Below are 20385 nucleotides of genomic sequence, written 5' to 3' on the forward strand. Positions count from 1 at the left end.
CAAAGATCACGACAGAGTGAAAAAATAACTTGGCCTTTATACTTATATGATCTGGGATGTGGAGAAAAAAGAAACTGCAAAGAGATAGATAGATAGATAGATAGATAGATAGATAGATAGATAGACAGACAGATTTATTACTTATATGATAGGAATAACGTCTTCAAAGAAACCTTGCATTTTACCATTATATTTGCCATTATCCAGCTCCACAACCCTGTGCAATATCAGCCAAAATTGGTCATAATATTGACTATGACTAATTGGTATTGTAGATAATTTGTAGATACAGGCAAGCATACTTTATCCTCTATGTTTACACTTTATACTATCCCCTGTATGTGTTATTTTACATGGCATAGCTTCTGTCAAAACTTTTTGCAAGCTGTTCTGAAAAGGGCAATGTATACGGCAGAGCACTAGCTTGAAACACTTACATCCCTTTGAAGATGAGTATGTGGAAGAAATTGACAGTGCATTCCTGATTAGACTTCTTCACCTCAACCCATTTTTTTTCCTTCCTTTCATTCCCTTTCCCTTTTTGTTGTCGGGGAAAGAGGTTAAATATACATTCCATGCTGTACTTTGCAGAGTCAGCAGATTACAGGGCAGAGCTGAGCAACAGCTACGAAGTGCAGAAAATTATACTCCACTAATGAAATGAAATGACGCCTCCTTATGGGATTATCTGGGTGATAATGAAGCCTTGCCTGCTTCCAAATGACACCAACCTGTCAGAAATTCCTGTTTGCCATTCTTAAAGAGATGGCTTTTGTAGACTTCCATTCAATGAAGTATAGGAGTCAAAAGAGACATTACTTTCTTACATTTTTACTCTAGAGTAAGTGCAAGGGGACCTTATTGTGGGGGATAGGGGGCCTTAACCCTTGCTCCCCCCCAATATGGGGCTGATCTGGGGAGGGGCTGTAGCTCAGGGGAGGGGCCACAGTTCAGTGGTAGAGCATAGAATTTGCATGCAGAAGGTTCTAGGTTCAAGCCCCAGCTTCTCCAGGTAGAGCCAGGAAAAAATCATGACTGAAACCCTGTCAAGCTGCTGTCAGTCAATATTGGGCCAGATGGACCAATGGTCTGACTCAGTACACAGCAACTTCCTATGTTCCTATATTGTTCCTATGTTCCTATATTGTTCCTATGTTCCTATATTGTTCCCATATTTTCCCTATGTTCCTACATTGTTCCTATGTTCCTATATTGTTTCAGATTGCCACCCTCCCCCAGGCCTGAAATTCCTATTGCAAAATCATGCTCCATAAAGCAAATCATTTTAAAACTGTGTTTTAACTAAAATAAACTGGGTTTTTTTTAAATAAAATGAAATAAAATGCATGTTAATGATATTTTCACCAGTACACACATTTTTGTGCACACTTTCACCTGGTATTTACATTTTTCCAAGCATTATTTTTTTGGGAGAACTCCATTGCAAAATTCAGAGAAGTGCAAATTTTAAAGGATAGCTGAGTTTTGGTTCATGCATAGGTTTGAAAGTGCACTATTATGTAAGACTGCATGCAAATGCATACCAAACCAATTTCTTTCCTATCTCTGGTTTAACTGCCTTAAATCACAGTGAACACATAGAAGGGAACTGAGATTGCTTGTGGCTTCCTGCTATATATGCACATAGAATATGAAAACAGCATCTGTATACGTGACAGTGCATATCAGGTGTACAAACATGTATGTGGGGGGCTCAATCTGGTTAAGATGTATATGTGGGAAGAAGTAGGCTTCTCTGTGTGTTTCCTTAAATGGACAATCACCTGTGTGCACTAACATATGATGCACATGTGTTTTGTAGCTTGACCTTGCAGTCTACGCTGCGTGTGGATAGTCATAGAAAATCAGTAGCATCCCTAAGGACCTGTTCAAGAGAGGACTGGGGAGCTGAATTTAGTCCCTTTTATACAGCTAATCAGTGTTATCACCAGTTTCCTTGCAGGGCCTGGGCCTTGCATACAGCCTTGATTTGTAACTTGTGAGGTGATTCAAATTCACACACTCTGATTAGAAATGAAGGAGATTCCCCTGTCTTAATTCAGACTGGGCTCTCTTAACATGTGTTTATTTAGACATTCTTAGCTTTATCACAGCAGCATTATACTGTGCAATCACTGCGAATTGTGCAAAGGACTCTGAAGTTTTCCAGTTTATAATCTGCTTTGACTGTGAAGTACTCCCATGCATCCTGCTTTAATTGTGCTATAAAGCCAAAAGTTCCGACCTATTTTGCTACACGTTTTGGAGCGAATCATTTGTTGTTTTCCAAGCAGCCACTGGGGATGCAGGAGCAGGATATGATACTCTTAAGCTTCAAATTAAACAAATGCTTACATCTGTGTAAGTTTTAAAAATAAAGATATAAAAAAATGGCACAGTAATAGATATTAAGCATACCAAATTTGAATCAGATTGGGTCTTCCGTTGACTTTTTATGATTTTTTTTTTTTTACATTTCCCCCCTTAAACCCTTTTCCTGGTATGCAAAGGCTCTTAGGAGCACTGCCGCCCACAATGTGATTTAGCTAGCAACAACAACAACAGCTTAGCACTGTAGGGGATAAATTCGAGGGAAACAGGTACGTGGGATGAAGCTAAATATGAACTGGGCCCACATTAGCTCAGTTTAAACTTTAGACAGATCTTCAGGCCTCATTGTGCCCCTTCTGATGTAAGGGGGAACAGGACAAAACCTGAAGGGCTCCCCATCTCAATCCATTCCCATTCCCTTCCTCCAAACCTTGTCTTTCAGAGGCTAGATCTACATCTTGAATCAAATCATTACAAATGTGGAATAAAATGCAGGAAATAACACTATGGAAGTGGTCTGTGGAATGTGGATTGTGCCCCAACAGTTATCAGTGCACTATAAAGCAGTAGTGTAGATCTAGCCCCTGAGGGAATAATAAGAGGTATAAAGAGAACAAGTGGCCCTAATGCTTTCATTAGGCCATAGTACTGTACCAACAAGAGCTTTCAGTGGGAGTTATGAGCCCTATTCAGGCGTTTCCAAACCCTGTTCACTAAATAGCAAGGATGGGGAAACAAACTAGCCCTGCCTCCTTTTGTCGTAATTTCTGGGCCTTCCTAGACGAGGCCTTAGCGCGCCTTCTGTCCCGGCTTCCCTGCTGTGCGTCCAGATGACGCACAGGGGAATCCGGAGGCAGGCCGCGCTGAGGCCTCCTCCAATGCGCCATAAGCGAATTCGCTTATGGCGCACCTTTTCCCCAGCTCCAGCCTCAGGCCGGAGCTGGGGAACGTCTAGGGACTTCCGCAGCTTTTCGCAGCTCCTCGCTTACTTGCGAGGAGCCACGAAAAGCCGCGGACCTGGCACAGCGCTCATAGGAGCGCTGTGCTCATCGGTGGGGGGTGGGCGAAGGCTGGGAGGGTGGGTGGCATGGGGGGAGGGTGGGTGCGATCGCGCCGTGCACCGCCCGGGCAATGCCTGGCATGGAGCGGCATTGCAATGCCGCCCCATGCCAGGCATTGCCCGGGCTCGGGCGGCGCACGGCGCGATCGCACCCGCCCTCCCCCCGTGCCACCCACCCTGGCACCCACCCTCCCAGCCCCCCCCCCCCCCCCGGTAAAAAAAACCAAAAAAAAACACTTACCTCTCCGGAGTCTTCGGGCCGCACCCGGCCCCTTTAAAATTAAAAAAAAATGGTGGACGCCGCAGGGACGCGACGTCCCTGCGCATCGTGTGTGTGGTAGCCTGGGGGAGGCGCGCTAACTTCAGCGCACCTCGGCCCCGCCTCCCTGCCGGCGTAAGCCAGCAGGTCTAGCAAGGCCCTCTGTCACGCACTACAACTGGAGGGTGACTTTCTGAAAAAGAGAGCCTGCTCTTTCCATGGAAGCTTTGCATACAATTTCAAACACTGGAAAAGTGAGCATTCAAAATTTCATGGAGAGGCTCCATGTACAGAAGAGTTTCTGCTTTTCAGAAAATTGCCCTCTACATGCTTCCGCTTTGAGGCCTGGGCCTCAGTCGAAGCCAGTGCCAGACCATGACGGAGGCAGGTAAGTGGGGGGATGGGGGCTTACCTGGCTCCACCACTGCAGTCCGTGCGGTGATGGCGGTGGAGCCAGGTAAGATGGCAGGGGGAGTGCGGCTTATTTGGGCTCCATTTTGTCCCCCCCTTCCCCACTAACCTGCCTCCGCCACCCACCGCGGAGGCAAGTAAGTAGGGAAGGGGGCAAAATCTTGATCCACCCCTCTGGATCTCGCTCCATAGAGTGGCAGGGGAGGGTTGGATCGACCCGAAGCGGTTCAGGCCCGATCTGAAAGTTCCGGATCAAGCCACGAAGTGGTTCAGGTGGTCCATGCACAGCCTTAGTTATCAGTGCACTTCAATACAGAAGCAGTAGTGTAGCTCTAACCCTGGACAGCAATAAGTTCAGTTAGTCCAGACTTTTGGGGGTCGGGTGATTCACATACAGACACACTTCCCAAATTCAACTCCATCACTAGTGATGGTGTATTGAGGACAGAATAGCAGCACTACCACATTTTGTTATTTATATACAGTGGCAGAAATGAACACTTGTACAAGGAAGACAGAAAGCCTCCACAAAACATTTCACGACTATTAATGCCTTGGTTTGGCATTGTTTTTATGAGTCCTTCACTCCAGGTCCCAAGTTCCTGTCATACACTGGCAATACAGAAAGTTCTTGTACTTACCCCTTTCATACCAAAATGGTTTATACATTTTATTCATTTTAAACCAGCCATTTCATTCTTAGCATGAATTCCTTCTTCCACATTATATCAGACACCCACTCATGTCCAGCATGAATCCAAATTTAGTATCCATAGTTAGAAGAGGAAATTGTTTCTATTAAGATTTACTCACCATGAATACATTACAGGTATACTGGAATATACTGATTTCAGCCAGTGTGAGTCATGGAATGTAGTCAAAGGCATAATTCACATAAGCTCTGCAAGACCTGTCCTAAAATACAGATTCTATATATTCATGGTCTTAGCAAGGACACAGAAGAGTGAAGAGTTGAGGGAAAGGGGTACTCCACAAAAGATTGCCTGGCTTGCGCTTATCACCATCAAAAATTATCCCACTGAAAGCATTTCTTTAATTTATTTTCTTTTGTGAAACAGAAATGCATGGCACAACATGATAGAAGGCAGTTAAATTGCTTTTCATTGTATTTGGTTTGATTATGTACCAAGTCTGCTCGTCTGCTTTTCCGTACTCGCAGCCATGAAGAAAAGTATTTTTTTTATCCTTAAAAGAAACACAAATAGTAAAAAATAATAGAGACTTAAATGCAAATACAGCACAGCTTGATTTAAAGAATACAGAAGCGTTGTCCGCTTAAAAGATTTTGCACTAACTTCATTTGGGAACTTTGGTACAACCCCATTAAAAAGCACTATAACTTAAAGGTTATGTTTTTCACTAATATCTTCACATCAGCATGTTGTATTCGTATCTACTCAAAATTACATCCCATTGATTCATTCCCGGGTAAGTGTGTGTAGAATTGCAGTATTAGTCTGGAACTGTAGCCACCACTTCTTCCATCTTCTTTCTTATTGAATAGAACAGAAGAGCGAGTGGAGGACTGACAGATAACTGAACCCAGGGCCATATCCACACCTTATGTCAAATGGTTACGATCCCATCATGGTAATACTATATCTCTCTTGTGCATTGATACCGCATAGGACACCACCATGGATAGCATTGGTTCACACAACATGTGTTTAGGTCAAAATGCTTAACTACCATGGCTTAGTGTGTCATAGACATTTGTTGCAATATTTTGGATAATGTGGCATAAAAAACAGGAAATAAAACTATGAAAGCAGTATATAGAATATATAATGTGGCCCAACGGTTATTAGTGCATAGGGTGACCATACGAAAAGGAGGACAGGACTCCTGTATCTTTAACAGTTGCATAGAAAAGGGAACTTCAGCAGTTGTCATTTGTATGCATGTCGCACCTGGTGAAATTTCCTCTCCATCACAACAGTTAAAGCTGCAGGAGCTATACTGCTGCTATACTGTGACCAGATTTAAAAGAGGGCAGGGCACCTGCAGCTTTAACTGTTGTGATGAAGAGGAATTTTCACCAAGTTCTCCATATATACAAATGACACCTGCTGAAATTCCCTTTTCAATACAACTGTTAAAGATACAGGAGCCCTGTCCTCCTTTTCATATGGTCACCCTATTAGTGCACTTCAATCTCTACCTATAAACTAGGGATGTGCTCCGCTCCAATTAGAAGCGTAGAAGCAGAAGCGAATTGGCCTGCTCCGCCTTGCACAGAGGCGGAGTAGAAGTGGACCGGGGACCCCTAGAAGCAAGGCAAAGAGAAGCGCCCATTTTCGGAGCCCTTCTCTTTCCGCGGACCGATCCGATCGCCATTTTGAAACATTTTGCCCATAGGATTGCATTGTGGGGGGAAAGGGGATAACTGTGTTGTTTTTGAAGCTATCTTTCTGAAACTTCTTGTGCTTAGAGAGTCATGGCTGGGGGTCATTTTGAGCCTACTCTCAGCTCTCTGCGTGGTGCGTTCGCTTGCTAGAATTTTTAAAAAAGTAGGGTAAAGGTGGGGAAAACTTTACCTTTTCGATTGCTGAGGGGTAGAGTCAATTCCCGGTCATGATCACATGATCCCAAAGTTGGAGGAGGGGATAGACAAAATGGGTAACTTGGGATTCTGGGAAATTCTCTTTCTTAGTCTGAATGGACTTTTCCCAGTGTTTTTGAAAACAGTAGCCCCACCAAATGCACAAACACAACCTGAAATCATATACTAAGCCAATAATAAGAGATAGAAACACAGCACTGCTACCCACCCTAACTTTGGGGAACAACTGAAAAGATGTGGTGCAAGGGGATGAGCTCCCCTAGGGCATGTGGACGTGCCCTCACTCTCTCCTGTACTTGGAGGGCCATCAGAGCCCTCCAAAGAGAGTAACCCGGTGAAGCAATGCCTATCATGAGTTGAAGTGAGAGCTTTGCTTCTTAAAAGACTGGTTCCTGGACAGGACCAGTTAAATTGGCCGATGATTCCCCATCTGGGCACGTCCACCCACCCACCCTTATTACTGGTAAAAGACAGATATAGCCTTTTTAAAAAAGTTCTTCTTGTTGTTTATTCAGCAACACTGCTGCTTTTAATTCCACCCTTCCTTTGTTTATTTATTTATTTATTTATTCCATTTTATATGCATTACTGGCTTATCCTTGGCTCACTTCCTTATGCCCCCAGAAATGTCTGCTGCCTGCCTGCCTTCCCTCCCTCCTCCCCTGCCCACCTCGCAGGGATGTTGTGTGTGTCTGGCTTTGACTCAGGGGAGAAGTCCTTCCTGCGCTCAATTAGACTTTTGGAGGTTCCAAATCCATTTTTCAAGTGTGGAAGAAGATTCATAGGTTTATCTCTACTCCCCAATTCATGGCATGTTGGGATTTCCTTTGAAATGGCCCCATTGAGCTGTCTGAAGGTTTAAGACCCGCCAAAAATCAGGGGATGATGGGATTGCCTTGTACCTTGGCATGATTGTGGGTCTAGATGGCATCTTTGAGTGTGCCCACTTCCCTTTTTTTATCTGTCCAAATGTCAGAGAACAGTCCACATCTGCAAATGGGGTGCCCGATTTCATAAATTCCCCAAAAATCAGGGGATGATGGGACTGCCTTGAGTCTGGGCGTGCATGTGTATCCCTGGATAAGCTATCATGGTGGCAAGTTTGAGGTTTTTAACATGCACATTGACGGAGCTATCAAAAGGGGTGTGAATGGGGTGCCTGATTTTCATAAATTCCCCAAAAATCAGGTGATGATGGGACTGCCTTGAGTCTGGGTGTGCATGTGTATCCCTGAATAAGCTGTCATGGTGCTGAGCTTGAGGTTTCTAACGTGCAAATTGATGGAGCTATCGAAAGGGGTGTGAATGGGGTGCCCGATTTTCATAAATTCCCCAAAAATCAGGGGATGATGGGACTGCCTTGAGTCTGGGCGTGCATGTGTATCCCTGGATAAGCTGTCATGGTGGCAAGTTTGAGGTTTCTAACGTGCAAATTGACGGAGCTATCGAAAGGGGTGTGAATCGGTTGCTCGATTTTCATAAATTCCCCAAAAATCAGGGGATGATGAAACTGCCTTGAGTCTTGGCGTGCATGTGTATCCCTGGATAAGCTGTCATGGTGGCAAGTTTGAGGTTTCTAACGTGCAAATTGATGGAGCTATCAAAAGGGATGTGAATGGGGTGCCCGATTTTCATAAATTCCCCCAAAATCAGGGGATGATGGGATTGCCTTGAGTCTTGGCATGCATGTGTATACCTCCATGAGGTGTCATGGTGCCAAACTTGAGGTTTCTAACTTTAACAGAAAAAAGGTTGTATACTTTTTTAGCTTAATGCAAGCCTATAGGGGGGAAACGGAGCTCCGATCCGGATCCGGAGCTCCGCAGCAGAGCGGAGCGGACATAGGCGGAGCGGGGGTGGAGTGAAGTGGCCCGATCTGCAAATCATGGATCTGGAAGAGAAGTGGAGTGGGGGGTCCGTGCACACCCCTACTATAAAGTGGAAAGTATGTGTGTGTGATGTATGTCCAGAAATGTTTCCCCACTTCCAGATGAGTTAGAAACTTGAAATTTGGCATGCTGATAGGTCTGGTTGTACAATGTACCAGACAAATCTCAAAACACAGAATTTGGGGTTTAAGTATTTTTAAAGAATTTAATAAAAAATCAAGTCTTATGCCTACAACTCCCAGCATGCCTTGAGCAGGAAGCCAGATTTATTGGTATTTTGTGGACATTGTGAGTGTACAGGCAGGTTGCTGCTGCGTATCTTTCACAACTCTGACTCTTAAGGTGGTCTCGAGCAGTCAACCCAATTCCACATAAAAGGAAACATCTCACATAAAAGGGCTGCATCCATTTGCTGTGCCTCCTCTAGCCCTCTGTGTGGTTTTATAATCGTAACTAGATATAACAGCATGACTTTGAAGGGCCGAAGTATTTTCTTTTAAGTATCTTGGTGTAGTGTTTCAGTGGACAGACACATGGTCTTCACAGGTTCAATCAAGCACCTTGTTAGTGGGTGGAACTTTAAATGGATTATTATGATTCTATCGTACAAAAGGGGGGTACCTGGTTCAGCCCACTCTAGAATTGTCCAAGACCAGGGTTCTGCCAAAATTGCTATATGGAGCACCAATGTGGGCTATGGCCAACTTGAACCCATTAAAAAAGCTCAAAATAATTTTTTGTGTAGACTCCTGGCAGTTCCCATTTCTACAAAATTAGAATTGCTCCATGCAGAACTGGGTGTGATGACAATCAAACTCTCAGACTAGCCCTGCTTTTTTTGGTTAAAAATAATTTTTAAACAGGTAACAGAATTTCTTCTGATGGTTTTGGAAGAGATAGGCTCAAACTCATGGAAGCATAAAATGCAGCTGGTCGCCATGACCTTGGGATTCTCTATCTCTTTTCTCTTAACTCAAGGTCATGATTTATTTTATTTATTTATTTATTTATTTATTTATTTATTTATTTATTTATTTGCAATATTTATTTAACAGGCCCAGCCCTTCAGTACAGGCTCCTGATGAAGCACTTGATGGGTGAGAAGCTCAGGCTGAGGCAGTTCCAGCAGGATTTGCCGGCGCTGGGCACATCCACTGACAGCCACTTACCTCCCCTCCTTGGCGATGCTACTCCTTGATGCTCTGTCATGGAGCAGCATCAGCAACAAGAGGTTGACTCAGAGGATGCAGGCACCTGTGGGCTTCCAAAAGCATGCTGGGTGGTGTAGTACTGGCATATAGATTGGCTGATTTTAAATAAAGCATGGGTTAGCAAACCAGGTCACAATGTGCAAACCAGATCACTATCTCTCAGTCCTAACTCACTAACTGTCTTAGTTCTCCTTCTACCTGACTTTCTCCAACTGCCACTAACCCCGCCCACCATTCCATTCTAGCCTCAGCTGTCAGTCATTCCTCCATTCACTCTTCTGTTTCAATGGTATAGTCAGGCTTTTACATAAAAATCATAAACTTTATTCAGTAATTCTTGCATCGGTCTTGGAATGTTGTGGTTTAGTTATAACCGGGGGGGTGGGGACCCACAGCATAAAACATCTCATCCAGTTCAAAGGCCTTGGAAAATAATAATAATAATAATAATAATAATAATAATAATAATAATAATAATAATAAATCACTTGGCACTGGAAAGCCATTAATGAAGTCACTAAGCAAGAAAGCCTGGGAAAAATAAATCCATAAGCAGGGTGCCACAACTAAGAAGGCCTGCTCTCTAGTTGTCTCCCACCACACCTCAGATGGTGTTCACATGACTTCTCTCTACCTCACTTCTACCTTCACGTCACAAAATTTAAACCCACACCCTCTTCCTCTCACTCACTTAACTATATATAGATACTTTTATCTAGCTCCTCCCACTCTTACTCAGACAATCTGCACCTCAACCATCCAATCAACATGCAGGCATTCAACCCCCCCTCTACTAATTGTAAGTACCTTGAGGCCTACTTATTTCCTAAACCTTATACATAATATCGCTAAGGAGGTTCGCTTGGCACCTACATTATATGCTTTTAGATGCCAGGTGAAGACCTTTTTATTCTCCCAGCATTTAAACAGTCTATAAATAAATTTTAACTTGGTGTTTTAAATTTGTAATTTTGCATTGCTGCTGTTTTTATCTGGTTGAGCTTTTATATTGTATTTTATATTATGGTTTTATACTGTTGTTTTATACTTTGAATGTTTTTAATTTTTGTGAACCGCCCAGAGAGCTCCGGCTATTGGGCGGTATAAAAATGTAATAAATAAATAAATAAATAAATATCAACAATACATTTATAAAATATAAGGCAGCTGAATATCACAGGGATATTCACAGGGATATTCACATCTCTGTTTTACCCATAATGAGCCAAACAAGGAGTAGAAATTTTTGACGATATCGTCTGCCTAGGGAAATTGAGTCCCTGTTAAATCTATTGAGATACAGCCAGTGTGGTGTAATGGATAGAGTGTTGGACTGGAACTCAGGAGACCAGGGCTCTAGTCTCTACTTGGCAATGAAGCTCTTAGGTGACTTTGGGCCAATAACTGACTCTAACCTACCTCACAGGGCTGTCGTATGGATAAAATGGAGATGAGGAGAATCATGTACACTGCCTAGGGCTCCTTGGAGGAAAGATGGGATATAAGTAAAATAAATAAAATTAAAATAAATAAAATATCTAATTTGAAGATGTGACTGTCAAGCAGGAGACTAATAAAACTCAGAATCAAATACTTTTGAGATACTCATGAAATGAAGTCTGGGCTTTATGAAAGACTCAAAATTTATTCAGGACCCTGGATATGACATTAAAGGCAATGCCACATTAAATAACACTGCATCTCTGTTTTCAATAGCTTCTCTCCACCCCTCCTCATTCACACCCTATCTCTGATTCTATTCACTAACAATCTTTGAGTGCAATCATATACATGTTTAGACAGAAAATAGCCCTACAACTCCCAGCTGGCTGGATGGGGAATGTTGAACATCATAAGACTTTTTTTTTCTGTCTGAAAATACATAGGATTGTGCCTTTAATTATAGACTAGCAGTGCCAGGCTTGCTCTAATGTAAGTCCCACTGATTTTAATAGAACTTTCTTCCAAGTGCAGATTTATTGACACATGTGCTTTAGATTTTACACAGTGTAGCTACAAGACAAAGGAAATGCAACCCATTTCAGTACATGATCGGATCAGTTTGGAGTGTCTGAATTAATGCAGAACACTGATGAATTAATGATCCAATCAGACTTGTGTGTGTGTCATTCCCACTGCTTCAAGAGGGCAGGGAGCAACAGTTATTGTTCAATCTGCACAAAGTGTCGCTGTGTACCATTGATCTTTACAGAGTTACTATTCAAATCAGAGCTGAATGTTGAGACCAAATTAGCCATGAATATGCTATTAAATGTACGACGTGTAGCTATGAATTAAGCTATGAATCTCTACTCAAAAGGTGGAAGAAACACAAAACCAAAGGATAACAAATTTTCTGCCACCCTACACAGATGCAACTAGAAATGTAGCATAGCTCATAAATCACAGCAAATTAGGACCAAGCTAAATGTGAGGGCAGCAATTCACATGACTAGTAGATTCACATATAAAATGGGGGATAGTCTATATTTTACATGAATATATTCTTTACATGTATAGAAGTATATTGGGGGAAGTATTATGTGTAATACCCCACAACACACACACACACACACACACACATTTTATTTCACTACACTCCATTGCAGGCAAGAAATCACAGCATGCCTGAGTTTGAATTTTTACAAATTTGATTCCAAAGTTTTTTAAAAATATATATTTCTGTTATTTATATACTGAATACTGGATGCAATTCCATATTAAGTGTGCAATGCGTAATCTATACTGAATGCTATTATACGACATAATATTATAACGTATAATGTACACTGAATGTTCACATGTGAGCATTCTTAGCAAGAAGGACTATGGAGGACTGTATTGTTACACCTTCTCTGCTCCAACAGGGAAACCTGTGTGCTGTCATGTCTAACCCTACTGCCCCTGTTTTGGGAGAAGATGTTTCAGGTAATCAATCAGAATCAGATTCAGAACTAGAAAACGCAGCGCCAGACACCAGCCAGCCTGTACCAGTGGGAGAGGAAGCTCTCACGGGCGATTTCCCAGCTGGGAGTCAGCCCTCTCCAGAGCTTTTCTCCTCAAGGCCAAATCCTAGACACTCCGTGGGAAGTGAGCCTTCTTCCGGAAGTGAGCATCCCAACAAGATAGCTGATGCAAGGGTCCACTAGAAGCTTAAATGAACGGGGTGGAAGGAAGGCTGAGAAAGTCACTTATATTGTATATTAATAAATGAGAGCCAGTGTGGCATAGTGGCTAGCATGTCTGACTGGGAGTAAGGAGATCTGTGTTCTAGTCCCCACTCAGCCTTGAAAGCTCACTGGGTGACTTTGGGCCAGTCACAGACTCTCAGCCCAGCCTACCTCACAGGATTGTTGTTGTGAGGAATAAAATGGAGAGGAGGAGAATTTTGTATTCTGCCTTGGGTTCCTTGGAGAAAAAAGTTGGGATATATATGTAATAAATAATAAATTGTGGTTGTGACAATGAAGCCTCTGAGGCCGATTGCCTCAGTTGTTTTACAGTCAGGTAAGAGTCCATTGCGCCTGGAACTAAAGTTTTCAATCCAGTTTCTGTGAAGGAAGGGGAAATTGTCAATCTGGCTGGGATTAAAATTTAACAAAAGAATAAAATGAAGACTTGGAAGAGGTCTTGGGATTCAGGGAAATGACGGGACAGCAAGTCCAAAGGAACTAAGGATGACTGAATGATGTATGGGCACAATAGACTGAGGAAGAGGACAAAGAAGAAGGATCCATGTCTTGAGGTAAATAGCAGAGGAGGCAGGAAACAGAGGCAAGAATAGACTTATTACATAGGGAACTCTGAAAACACTTTATGGTGCTTAAAATTAGGAGAAGAGGCACACTCTGAAGGGTAGGTGCAAGAGAGTCTAAAGGACATAGTTAATGATTTAATACATTTTAGCAGTATATATTTATTGTTTTCCATTGTTCTGATTTTATCTGTACACTGCCTTGAGATCCTAGTGATATAGGGCAGGATACAAATGTTTAAATAAATAAATAAATAAATAGGTCTAGATCCTGACAAAGCAATTCTACCAGTTTGGGCTTCTACTGTCACTACACTATTGTAACCCAGGAATGTTGAAGGAAAAAATGAGGGGGGCAGGGGAAGCAGGGAAGGAAACAAAGTTCACTAAATTTAACTAAATAACCAATTCTGTAAATTGTACACAGATATTTATTTCATTTATCTATCTGTTTTATTTAAAAGCCCTACAACCTGATGCTTCCTAGGTTCAAGGTGGCACACAGCAATATTTACTATCCTATTGCTACAATTAAAAACAGTAAAACACACATTTCAATAAGGAAAAAGACAGCACCTGAGTATACAAAATCAAATAATCTGCTTGCACATACTTGTATGTGTGGGTGGATGTCTAAAAATTAGAGCGACAGTGTCCTCTTTTTTGAGAGCATTTGAGAACGGATGCCCTTGCCAATGGATTGCTCTGGTAATGGAACATTTCAGGTTGTAAAGGAGACTTGTGTAAACTGACAAGGTCAGACACTGTTTCTGAAGCAAGGATTATTACAAAGGATCCATCGCATGGCCCATTATTCTTCCTCACAGGAGCATCTATTTTAGTGTGCAGGACTATTGGATCAGGGAGCCAGGGAAGGTGAGGGGAAGGCAACTAAAAGAATCTTCTTTAAAAAATAATAATTCTTATATGCTTATGTATAAAATGGTGGAAGATTTGGCTGTAAAAACTAAATGATTTATTATAGTGATATGGAGCAGAGGTGAGCATATTTCTTCCTTTTACAATGCCACCATTAAGAGGTATTGCATCATTTATCTTACAGACCCCTATAACGTTCTTCTTTCATCGCTGCTTAGCAGTCCAAAATGAAAACTTTTTCAAAAGAAAGTTTGGGTCTTTAAGTAATGGGAGCCTTTTATCACAATATACTATCAAATAAGGAGAGTTCAGCACATCTTTCCCAAACTTTCCACACAAAGAATAGAGAATGGGCAAGTTATACAATAGGACTATTAAATCACTGAAGGATGGCGATTCAGTGGGATTAAAGCAGTTTGGGGCAACAAATTAAATGTATTTATTATTTATTTATTCATTTATTTATTGCATTTTTATACCGCCCAATAGCCAAAGCTCTCTGGGTGGTTCAAAAAATCAAAAACATTCAAAGTATAAAACAAACAATATAAAAGCATGATATAAAATACAATATAAAAGCACAACCAGAATAAAATCAGCAGCAGTGCAGAAATACAAATTTAAAATACAAATTTAAAACAGCAAAGTTGAAATTGAGGCCATAGCTAGACCTAAGGTTTATCCCTGGATCTTCCAGAGGTCAAACCTGTTCATGTAGGTGACACACAGGAGATCCAGTGCTCAGGCAGGGGCGAACCCTGGATGATCCCAGGATAAACCTTAGGTCTAGCTGTGGCCTGAATTACTGCATCTTAATTCCGTTCAAATGGAATTTGAACAGAGTTAAGAGCAACTTAAGCTAGATGAAGGTGTAATTGTGCCCCGAGGAATTTATGGTGGGTTTTTTTCTTTAAATAGTTTATCCCTATAGCATATTTCTAGGCCTTATCACAAATTGTTTTAGAAATTCTCCTCCTTTTCATAAGCAGTTTGCTATGTGTCATGGGGGCCTAGAGTTAAATAAAATAAAGTATATATCTAAAAACTCCTTTGGGCATGATCACTATGTTTAATCTCTGTCAGGATCAGGTTCATTCTCCCTAGTGTGAAGGATGAGCTTTTAGAACCTCAAGTTGGGCAAATGTCTCTCAGTCTCTCTCACTCTGGCCATTGCCCCCCACCCTCAACATTCACAAATAAGGTTCTCCTCTCTTGTTGTTGTTGTACTGTTTTAAAGTAGTTTGGCATATGTACACCTCCAATGAATATCTTATTGGCACAGAGGGGTATTTTAAGTATTTTATTTTATTTGTTAAGTTCATTTTATCAATTTCTATTGATTTAAAAGTATTTTAGGCCATATTTAAGGGTAAAAACTTCTCAAGATAGCATGCAAGATAAGATCTATACAAAACAATTAAATATAAAATTCAATAACTACATATTGATTAAAAGTTCAATAAAAACAAAGGATATTACTAAGAAAAATAAGTAAAAACAGAAGTTACCTAGAACTAGCATCCCAAAAATATATGGAAAGGCCAGTAAAAATAGGCCAGTGTTCAGACAGTTCATGAATGTATATCCCACCTTACTGCCAAAAAGGCACTCAAGGCAGCTAGGGGTATGCAAGCATTGTTGTTTCCCCCCCTCCCTTATTGAAGTATAGGGATAATAATAAGAAGAAAACAATGGGAAAATGCAGAAGACTAGAATAGCAACAGAGCAGCATTGTTGACACAGATATTCATTCACAAGCTGAACCTCAGTAATCCTTTGAAATTTGCATGTTCCCAAATGGACTTCTCCGATCAAACCATGCAAAGGGAAACATGCACACAGAAATGTGAATATTAGTGCAAATAATGTTTAAATTGCATTATATCATGAAACTTCCTTACAAAAATGTGTATATTAAGCAAAATAGTACACACACAAAATTCATGTTGTTGTTGTTTTATCCCTTTATTGTAAATTTAACAGAAGAAATTTTAGGAGAAATGAACACAAAAAAATGTATATGAATTTTCATGTTTTTTTTATTATTATTATTATTATTCTTAACAATCAGGAAGAACAAGACTGGGAAAATTCTCAAAGATGGGGATGAACCATATTTATGCTTGGAAAAATCAAAAACCAAGAGAAACCCAAAACTGACAGATTCATCCATCCCTAATTGCAAGTCAAATGACAAATCTACCTTCATCCCTCCTGTCTTCAAACTGGAATGAGATAATCCACGAACCGTACACTGTGGCCTACAAAATAGGTCTATACTGCAGTAAGTGTGCCTGTTGTTCTCAAAAATGCCTCGAGAAGCATGACTAGTAGATAGGCTATTTCACTCATAATGAGTACTTTTGTGTTTCGTCGATCCATTGAAGCACCTCTCAATAGATTATATATTTCAAATTGGGCCGCTTGCTTATATCCTTCTTTGCTGGGGCTATTCATTGTCAGTGATTCAGAATTGTAGGCAGACTTTATCCACATTTAACACTACATAGAAATGTCAGCTGAGATTAGCAGTGAAACAAATGGAGCCAATATTATCTGGAAGGAATATAAATGTGTGCCAGGAAGCCATAAGGGGCTCCACTTCAGAGACGATTCCTAGAATCTGTGACCAGAGACTTGCTATTGACGAGTTTTTGACTGACGTTGCCAAAGCAGCCTATCTGGAGTTTAACAGAGCAGGCCCCAGTGCCTGGTGCTTGTCATTTGTGAATGAGCTGGGTTTGCTTACTGACATTTGAAAGCAGTTAGCTCCGTTGTGCTGGAGTGCTTCTTGCGTGCTGAATAAATCTCTTACAGACAAAGTGACTGCAGACAGTAAGAACTGTGAATGAAAGTTATCAGTGGTTCAGGTGCAACAACGGTCCTTGAATTATACATGGACCTTGACCCGTGCTACAAGCACTCTTCATTTCTGATCAGTAAGAGTTGGTTGTTTATTCAAGGTGAACCGTTAACGGTCCTTTCACAATTGAGTAGGCCATTTGCTGCTGGCTCCATGGTGGACGGAGCAGCCAGCTGCCACCCTTCTCTCGACAACAGTAAATTATGGTGTGGTACAATCCCACTCTCCCTGGTTAGGTGCAGACTGAAATCATCTCTTTCTCTGTCATTGGATCCAATTATCACTGGGATCTCTCAAATGTTGTTTCTAGGCCAAAGGGAAAATGTCTGGTTTCTTTGTGCACAGGCAGGAACTGCTCGTTTCTTCGGGCATCTGCAATTACAAATTAGTGTTGATGGTCTTCACAGACATTTGAAACCCAGGGCTGTGACTTGTTGATATCCCCAAGCAAGAATGCTTAATTGGATTTCAGTATGCATCCACTACTGAGCTATAATTCTGCAAACACTGAAAACTAGCCTTGAGATACCTAACTGTAATGTAGTTTGTACCTGGCTTCTTTATTTTAGCTGTCTTTTCTGCTGACATAATATCTAAGATAAGTTAAGTGAGCCAGTCAGTTGGCTGCAATTCCCATACTACTGAAGTCGATATATTTGAGATACTAGATATATCATAAATTACAGGAGTCTGCTGCTTAAAGCGTCAGCATTTCCTCGCTAAAAATTCTAAGGATACTCAATGGGCAGCATAATATCATCATATCGTGAGTATCACTCAGCCTGCAGATGGTATCCAGCAAAGCAGAGTGGGGCAAGGAACTTGAGGTATAATGATAATGTTACATCATATGTTAAACATCCGTAAATGTTAAGTAGGAGAGAGGAAAGAGAAATATGGTGCTCTGTTTTCAGCAGTAGTCCCAGTTCTGCTGTAATTTCTGATTGCATGGTGAGTCTAACACTTCAGTCCAATAGATCAGCAGGAACATATGCCTCGTAGTCCATCTCCCCTCTTAAAGCAGCGGTGGACAACCATTTGGGCCCAGGGACCAGATTCAAATATTGGAAAGGTCTTAGGGCCACATTCCAGAGGTGGGTGGGGCTAAAAGCAGGGGGGGCGTTACTCACAGTGGGTGGGGCCAAAAGAGGCAGAGGGAAGGTTGCGTTGTTGTTTTTACAAAATGTTCTTTTAATCAAATTACTTTACAATTAGGCTATGCAAGCCTTCTCCCTGAGCCCAGCACAGATGCAAACCATAAAGAGTTCAGTTCAGTACTTTTCATGTTTAGTCAGAAGTAAGAGGCATTGAAAATATCCCCATACCATTACAGAAAGCGATTTAGCTACATCCGAGTGCCATCCCCAACTAAAAACTTACAAACATACAAACAGTTCATCCATCAGCTGCCATTAAAGATGGAACTTTAGCCATCTGTACCAAACAAAGTGCAAAACAAAACTAACTACAGCAAGAAATGACCTGAAGTCATGGGAAACCTCTCATCCTCCCCCCCACCCCATGCTCTAGCTTTTACTGAGGGCTTCTAGAGAGACTGAATGAGCTGGAATGTTGGGAAAAGCTGAACTGCCATTGCAAATTTCATTCCAGCTTGGGGGAGGGGAGGAGTGAAATTAGAAGTGCAAGAAAACCAGTGATCAGCAGTTGATGAGATTCAGAGAGGATCAAAACCACAAATATGGCAACTAGGCAGTGATGTCATCAAGGGGGTGGAGCAATCTGGGGAAGAGCTGCAGGTTGGATTGGGACCTGCATCAAATTGTATTAAGTTGTAAAGGTTGCTCTCTTTAGGAGGGGGCATTGGGCCTGGAGGATGTGCTTCCAATTCACTTCCTCTATAAATTTCCATAGGTCCCAGCTGAAAAAGATTCACAAAATTCCTCATATGGGAGCCTCATCCCACCATCTCTACTTCCACAATGATATGATGCCAGCAAAACAATCCCAGAGGCAATGACTGTAGTGCTGCTGGATCATGTGCTCCTGCCAGCTTGAATTGACAAGCTGGGTTCTTGTGTAAATCTGAGGACTGGTAAGGGAGCATTTCACAGAAGCTGACAAATGCCTTTAGTCCATATGTTGACAAGTGTCTTTAGTTCCACTTAGCACAATGCAGAGACAGTTAAACACACTTAAATCCACTGAACTAATAGGAGTTGAATATTTTACTAGGCTTCCATCTGACTACAACTCCATCAGTGCAGTTGATCCAGCATAAACCTAGATTCAATTCTTTAAGTGTAGACTTCACTACACATGGACACCAAGGCCACAGCTAGACCTAAGGTTTATCCTGGGATCATCCAGGGTTCGCCCCTGCCTGAGCACTGGATCCCCTGTGTGTCACCTAGATGAACAGGTTTGACCCCTGGACGATCCAGGGATAAACCTTAGGTCCAGCTATGGCCAAAATGTGGGGCCAATGTGAGTCTTCTATGGGATTGATACTGCAGGAACCCCTGCTCAGTTTCATTAGAAATAAGCCACACAGACTAGACACATGTTCACAAACTCAACACATCTTGAAGATATTTTTATCTGGGACGATAAGAGATGAGTTAAATTTTGACAAGTTGTTTCTATAGTTTTATATTGATGGGATAAGCATAAAAACTTAGGCAATTTTTATCTATGAGGGAATAGTGGGGAATATAAACTTGACCCACATTGGTGATATTTTCAAATCAGGTGCACTGTTTAGTAATGTACCAGATAGTTTGGTCTTTTAAGCCACCAAACTTCCCCTAAGATACAAGTGAGTGTTTTTTTAGCTATGATTCATAATTTGCTATAATTTATTTTGCACATGACTCTTCGATAACAAAAGAGTAAGCAGTAAGTGATCATTTAAAATCATGAAAGTTATTTCAAAAATTGATCTATAAAGAAATGATGAGCTATTACAATTTTTATAAAAACAAACATAATTCTGAGATAGACACTGTGAAGACAATGTCTTTATATAACACTGCCACGGTGCAGTTTTAATGAGCAGGTTTTAGAAAAATGCACCTCCAAAGACACTATAAATTGCACACAAACTTTGCTGTTATTTACCAAGTGATTAAAATAATGTAATGTATTACAGGTGTATTTTTGCCCAGTTCTCTAAAAATGTGCTGC

This window comes from Elgaria multicarinata, chromosome 9 (assembly GCF_023053635.1).
Source record: "Elgaria multicarinata webbii isolate HBS135686 ecotype San Diego chromosome 9, rElgMul1.1.pri, whole genome shotgun sequence".
Lineage (NCBI taxonomy): Eukaryota > Metazoa > Chordata > Lepidosauria > Squamata > Anguidae > Elgaria > Elgaria multicarinata.